This window comes from Elephantulus edwardii, unplaced genomic scaffold (genome assembly GCF_000299155.1).
Source record: "Elephantulus edwardii isolate Elephantulus edwardi_28Jun2011 unplaced genomic scaffold, EleEdw1.0 scaffold00008, whole genome shotgun sequence".
NCBI classification, from domain to species: Eukaryota; Metazoa; Chordata; class Mammalia; order Macroscelidea; family Macroscelididae; genus Elephantulus; species Elephantulus edwardii.
The window spans coordinates 30,519,356-30,525,223 of NW_006399758.1; the positions used below are offsets into that span (position 1 = coordinate 30,519,356).

The 5,868-nt window shown below is 34.3% G+C and overlaps 1 pseudogene; it reads left to right on the forward strand.

Moving 5' to 3' along the window:
- Nucleotides 1-347: 347 nt before the first annotated feature.
- On the forward strand, nt 348-1,215 carry LOC102877437 (annotated as a pseudogene).
- The last annotated feature ends 4,653 nt before the right edge of the window (nt 1,216-5,868 follow it).

Here is a 5,868-nt window from a genome sequence, read left to right on the forward strand (position 1 = left end):
GGGGTCTTGGTTTTTTGCCAATTCTTTCAGAGCAGCTTGAACTTCCTCCTTCATCACCACAGGATCTTGCTCACATGTTGTTTCATAAAATTCTTTTGTGTTCACCAATTTCTTTTGGTACAATGACTCTAACTAGTTGGGTTTTTTTTCTTATTTCCTAAAATATTAGTCACCAAATTCAGGGCTACATCTATTTAACAACTGTTTTTGCTGTTGTTAAATGCCATTGAGTTGTAGACGACTCATAGAGACCCTATGAATAAAAGACCTGAACATTTGTATAACTTTCATCATTTCTCCAAGTTCATAGAGTTTCTGGAGGCAAGCTATTTCAGATGTGGCCATCTATGACCACATCCATTGACCTCAACTACATGATCTACATGTTTCAGTATGATTCTACCCATGACAATATCAATAATATTGTTAAGGCTCGGAATGGGAAGGCCATCACTATCTTCCAGGAATTGGTTCCAACCAACATCAAGTGGGATAATGCTGGCGCTGGGTAAGTGTGGAGTCCATGGGTGTCTTCACAACCTTGGAGAAGGCTGGAGCTCATTGGACGGGTGGTGCAAAATGGGTAATTATCTGTTCCTTCTGCTGATGCCCCCATGTTTGTGATGTGTGTGAACCATGAAAAATATGACAACTCTCTCAAGATTGTCAGCAATACCCCCCGCACTACAACTGCTTGGCCCCTGGACAAGGTCATCCATGACAAATTTGGCATCATAGAGGGTCCCATGACCCCAGTCCATGGCATCACTGCCACAGCTCCTCTGGAAAGCCATGGTGTGATGGCCATGGGGCTGCCCAGAACATCATCCCTGCATCTATTGGCACTGCCAAGGCCATAGGCAAGGTCATCCCAGAGCCGAATGGAAAACTTACTGGCATGGCTTTCCATGTCCCATCCCCAATGCGTCAGTCATGGATCTGGCCTGCCATCTGGAGAAAGCTGTCAAAAATGATGACATTAAGAAAGTAGCAAAGCAGACATCAGAAGAGCCTTCAAGGACATCCTGGGATACACTGAAGACCAGATTGTATCCTGTGACTTTAACAATGACACACCACTCTTCCATCTTTGAGGCTGGCGCCAGCATTGCCTTGAACAAGCACCTTGTCAGACTCATTTCCTGGTATGACAGTGAATTTGGCTACAGCAATCAGGTGGTCAACCTTATGGTTTACATGACCTCCAAAGAATAAGAACCCCTTGCTTGTCAGCTCCAGCAAAAGCAGAGAGAGAGAGAGAGGGAAGAGAGGAGAAGATAGGAGAGAGGAGAGAAGAGAGGGAGAAGAAAGACCTTCAGCTTCTGGGGAGTCCTTACCTCAATTCAATCCACACACACACTGAGTCTCTTACATTCTTAACACAGTTTCCATCCAGTCCCCCTGAGAAAGAGAGGCTTAGAGAGCCCATCTTGCCATGTACCGTCAATAAAGCTCACTATATTCAGACACATACACACACACACACACACACACACACACACACAAGTGAATTTTTATTTCTTGATGTTTAGTATCATGAATACAGATCTCTAGAGTCTTTGATCTTCTTCATCAAGTGTCTCTACACCTTCAGTAACTAAGATTCTGTCATATGAAAATTGTGGCTAATTCTTTCTCCAATCCTGATATCACATTCCTCTTTATACCGTCTAGGTTCTTATATTGCTTCTCTTATACAGATTGGATAGGAATGATGAAAAACCAAAAACTACAAATTTTTTAACAAAGTACAATTTTGAAACATATCTTTCCTAATTTTAAACTATGTTTTAATTAAACTAATGTGGTGAATTTTTTGTTTGTTTGTTTTTAGTGGAAGTCTTAACTGCATTAAAGACACTGGTGAAAATTAAGAGTCCAGCAATAGACACAAAAAACCATGACACTGGGAATGATTACTTATCTATGCAAACAAATTTAAATGACAGCTACCTGGCCAACTGAGTAGAAGAGATCTAGATTTCTTCCTATTAATAAATATAATCTAACAAAATGAAGCATAACAATATACAATTAACATAATAAACAACTAAAATTTTGCTGTGTTATAAATAAGAAAATACCAGAAATTAAAGTCAGATTCAGAAGATGATGTAGTTTTGAAAGACCATTTTTGACATTAGATAGACCTTGGTTGAAAACAAAGAATACCAGAAAAACATTTATCTGTATTTCATTGACTGACTATACAATGACATTAAACTGTATTGGTCATATAAACATTCCATATTATATTATCAAGAATGAAAATTCACATCGTGCTTATAACAAATTCTACATACATAAACCAGAAGGCAGTCAATTTAACAACAAATGTATATTGCATGATTTAAAGCCAGGGAAGGTGTATGTCAAGTTTGTTTCCATTCAGTATACATATTTAATCCATATATTGAGAAAATAATTTGAGAAAAAGAATTTTATGAAGAATAACACAATTTTAGGATCGGAGAAAGATTCATTAACAAGCTGTAATATGTAAATGATTAAACCTTATTTGCTGAAAGTGGAGAGGATTTGAAATTTTTAAAGATAAAATATTTCATCTTTAAGTATGAATTACAAATTAACATAAAGAAAGCAGAAATCCTCAAATAGGACCAATAAACACCATGATAAACAGAACAGATTGAAGTTGTCAAGGAACTTGGATTCACAAATAACACTCAAGGAATCAACAGAAGACAAAGGATAGTTGGAAAATTCTACTGCAAAAGACCTCCTAGAAGTGTTTAAAACAAAAATGCCACTTTAAAGAGTAAAATGTGTTTAACACAAGATATAGCATTTTCTACAACATTATAAGAGAATGAAACCTTGGTTAAATTAAAGGAAGATAAAAGAATAATTAATGAATTAAACTTTGGTGCTGACATAGACTATTAACTGTGTCGTATGCTGCCAAAATATCAAATCTATCTGTTCTGGAAGAAGTATAATCATGATGCTCCTTTGAAGTGAGGATGGCAAGACTTCATCTCATGTACTTTAGACTTCTTGTCAGCATGAACCATACCTGGAGAAGTGAATCATGCTTCGTAGAACAGATGGTCAGTGGGAAACCCTCAGCAGGATAGAATGAAACTGTGACTTCAACAAGGCCAAATAAAACAATGAGAATGAGAACAGCATAGGCCAGGCAGGGTTTCATTCTATTCTGTATCACTTAACAACAACAAAAAAACATAAGTAAACTCAAGCTGTCTAGCCTTCTACATAATAATTCCAGCTTTTCTCTGTTACTACTTATTCACTGCTATCTTCCATATGCTAAGAAGATACAGGACTAGAGATTATCTTCTACTATAACTGTTGTTATGAATATCCTTTGATATTGAAATTATTATGTTTGTTCTTAAAACTAGTGAGATATATATATATATATATATATAAATTTTCTGCAGTAAAGACCAAAAAATTGATCAGAGTAGCAAAAAACTATTCTTTGTTTTTATAAAATAGTGTAATATATTAGACTGAAAAATATCTTTGCACTTTTGTTAATAGAATAATCAGTTCCCGAGATTTCTATAGAGACTATTTGAAACAGAATATAGATATATTGGTTTGTTGTTTTTATTAACCTTATGTAGAGTTTACCCTTAGAATCTAGTAGAAAATTGATATTTGAGCTTCAAAACATATAAGAATAGGCATTGATTTTACTGTGATTAAAGAACTTGAACATTTAGCTAAAAAAGACTTCTTATCTATATTTTATTCTAGTCAATTCAAGTTCATTAGTTATAGCAGAGCAAAGTCCTCAGTAACTAAATTGTGGATCTCAATTTGCAAGTAGCCCTGAGGCCTAAGTGATGATACAGCTGAACTATTATTGGCCCACCTTTCTCCATGTGTAATCTGTGCTGTCTGTATGCAGAAAGAGTTTCTGCACCACTAATTATATCTTATCTCATAAAATATTCTTTTGGAATATTCAACACAGCTGGAAGCAAGATCTAATGTTATAATGTCAGAAAAGTCATAATAAGTCCTACTCTAAGGTGTATGTAATGTCAGGACTAAATTTAAAGAGATGGGAAATTTGAAAAGTTCTTATTAGAACACTATCGCTTTTTGGCTATATTATTTGCCATCAGCATTTCTTGTGCAGAAAAAGAAAGCACAAGCTATGTTGTTAACTCTTTCAATAGAACTGATTCTATTTGGAACCATATTCTTGTGATTATTTGTTGTTGTCTTTAAGTGTCTTTGAGTTTACAAGGACTTTTAAGATGTTTTATGAACAACAGATGCGAGCCATGGCCAATTCTGTGTCATTCTCACTATCTCTACCCTAACAAAGTCCATTATTACAGTCACTGTGTCAACCCATTCCGTTGATGGTTTTCTTGTCTATTTCAGACTTTCTCAATTGCCCAGAATGATGTCTTTTTCCTAAAAATAACCCTCCCAAAAATATGCCCAAAGTATGAGACAATTTCTATAGAGTATCCTGGTTGCACTTTTCCCCAGACAATTTTGATTGTTCTTTTTTCAGTCCATTGTACATTCACTATACATTATACTAATACAATTTGAAGGCATCAGTTCTTCTTCTGTCACCCTTAGTCACTGTTCAATTTTCAGATACTTAGGAATCAACAGAAAACCCCTTGGTTTGGATCAAAAACACCCTGACATTGTTGTTTTTTAACACTTTGGAGAAGTCTTTGGGAGCAGAATTCCCCAGTGTAACACATTTTTACATTTCTTGATCGTTGTTACCATGGATATTGAGTATGTATTCAAGTATAATTAAATCAATGGGATTTTCAACATTTTATTCACTCTTATGTGTCTAGTAGTCACCATTTTTTCCCTAACAAATTGTCTTCTACATATTCAAGTTCAATTGTACCACTTGTAATTATCTATTTTGGGGGGGTTTTGATTGAATTTTTATTATTTTATATGAACAAGAATAAAAACGAAGTCTAGAAAGTCATTATGTTTTACCTTTTGCTTAGGATCATATTGAAGAGAGTGATAGCTAAGATGATTGGATCTCTTGACTAATAAGATCGTTTATCAATCTATAGAAGAATTATTCAGGGAAACATTTTTTCAGAAGAAAAAAGAAGATATTTTAAATTCTGAAATTATATCATTTGAAACAAGATAGTAATTACTGATAAGAATACTTAATAAGGAGTTTCTTTTCCCAATGTTCTTCATTAAGCAGAATATTAAATATATTAATTATGAGTAAAATTCAGCTATGCATGGTGAGTTTATCAAAGCATTAGGCCACTGTATAATGAAGAACAATGTAAGCGCTGAAGTAGTTTAACTAATTTTGCTTTGTGAAAAAGTATAGGAATTAAGTTTCCTTTCCAGTGTGCACAGCAAATGTTACAAGATTATGTTTTACCTAAATGAGCAACATAAAAAGACAAGGTCCACTCTGTTGTTTTGTTGTTTTGCTTTTTTTAATATTCAGTCAACTAATTTTAGAAAAATATCCATTTCTACTCTATTTATCATTATCAGTCAATCACAAGTCAGTGTGGTGAAAAACATTATCCCATTTCATAATGCTCATTGAAACTTTGACATTACTTCTTTTCTTTTTGTGAGAATGTGAAGTAATATTTTAAAATATATGTACGTATCAATTGTAGAGCTTGTCTTGTCAAATTAAAATGAAACCTTTTTCTTCCATCAAACTGGACATGGTAATGGAAATTTTACCTACAGTACCAGTACTGTGATTCATATCTGCTCCCTGAAATATTTCATATTTTATAAAACTAAGGCGAGGCTTGAATATGTAACAAGTTTGCAGGTATTCCAATATTGTGTTGAGACATCTAAGAACCTCCATAGTTGTTATTGTGTGTCATT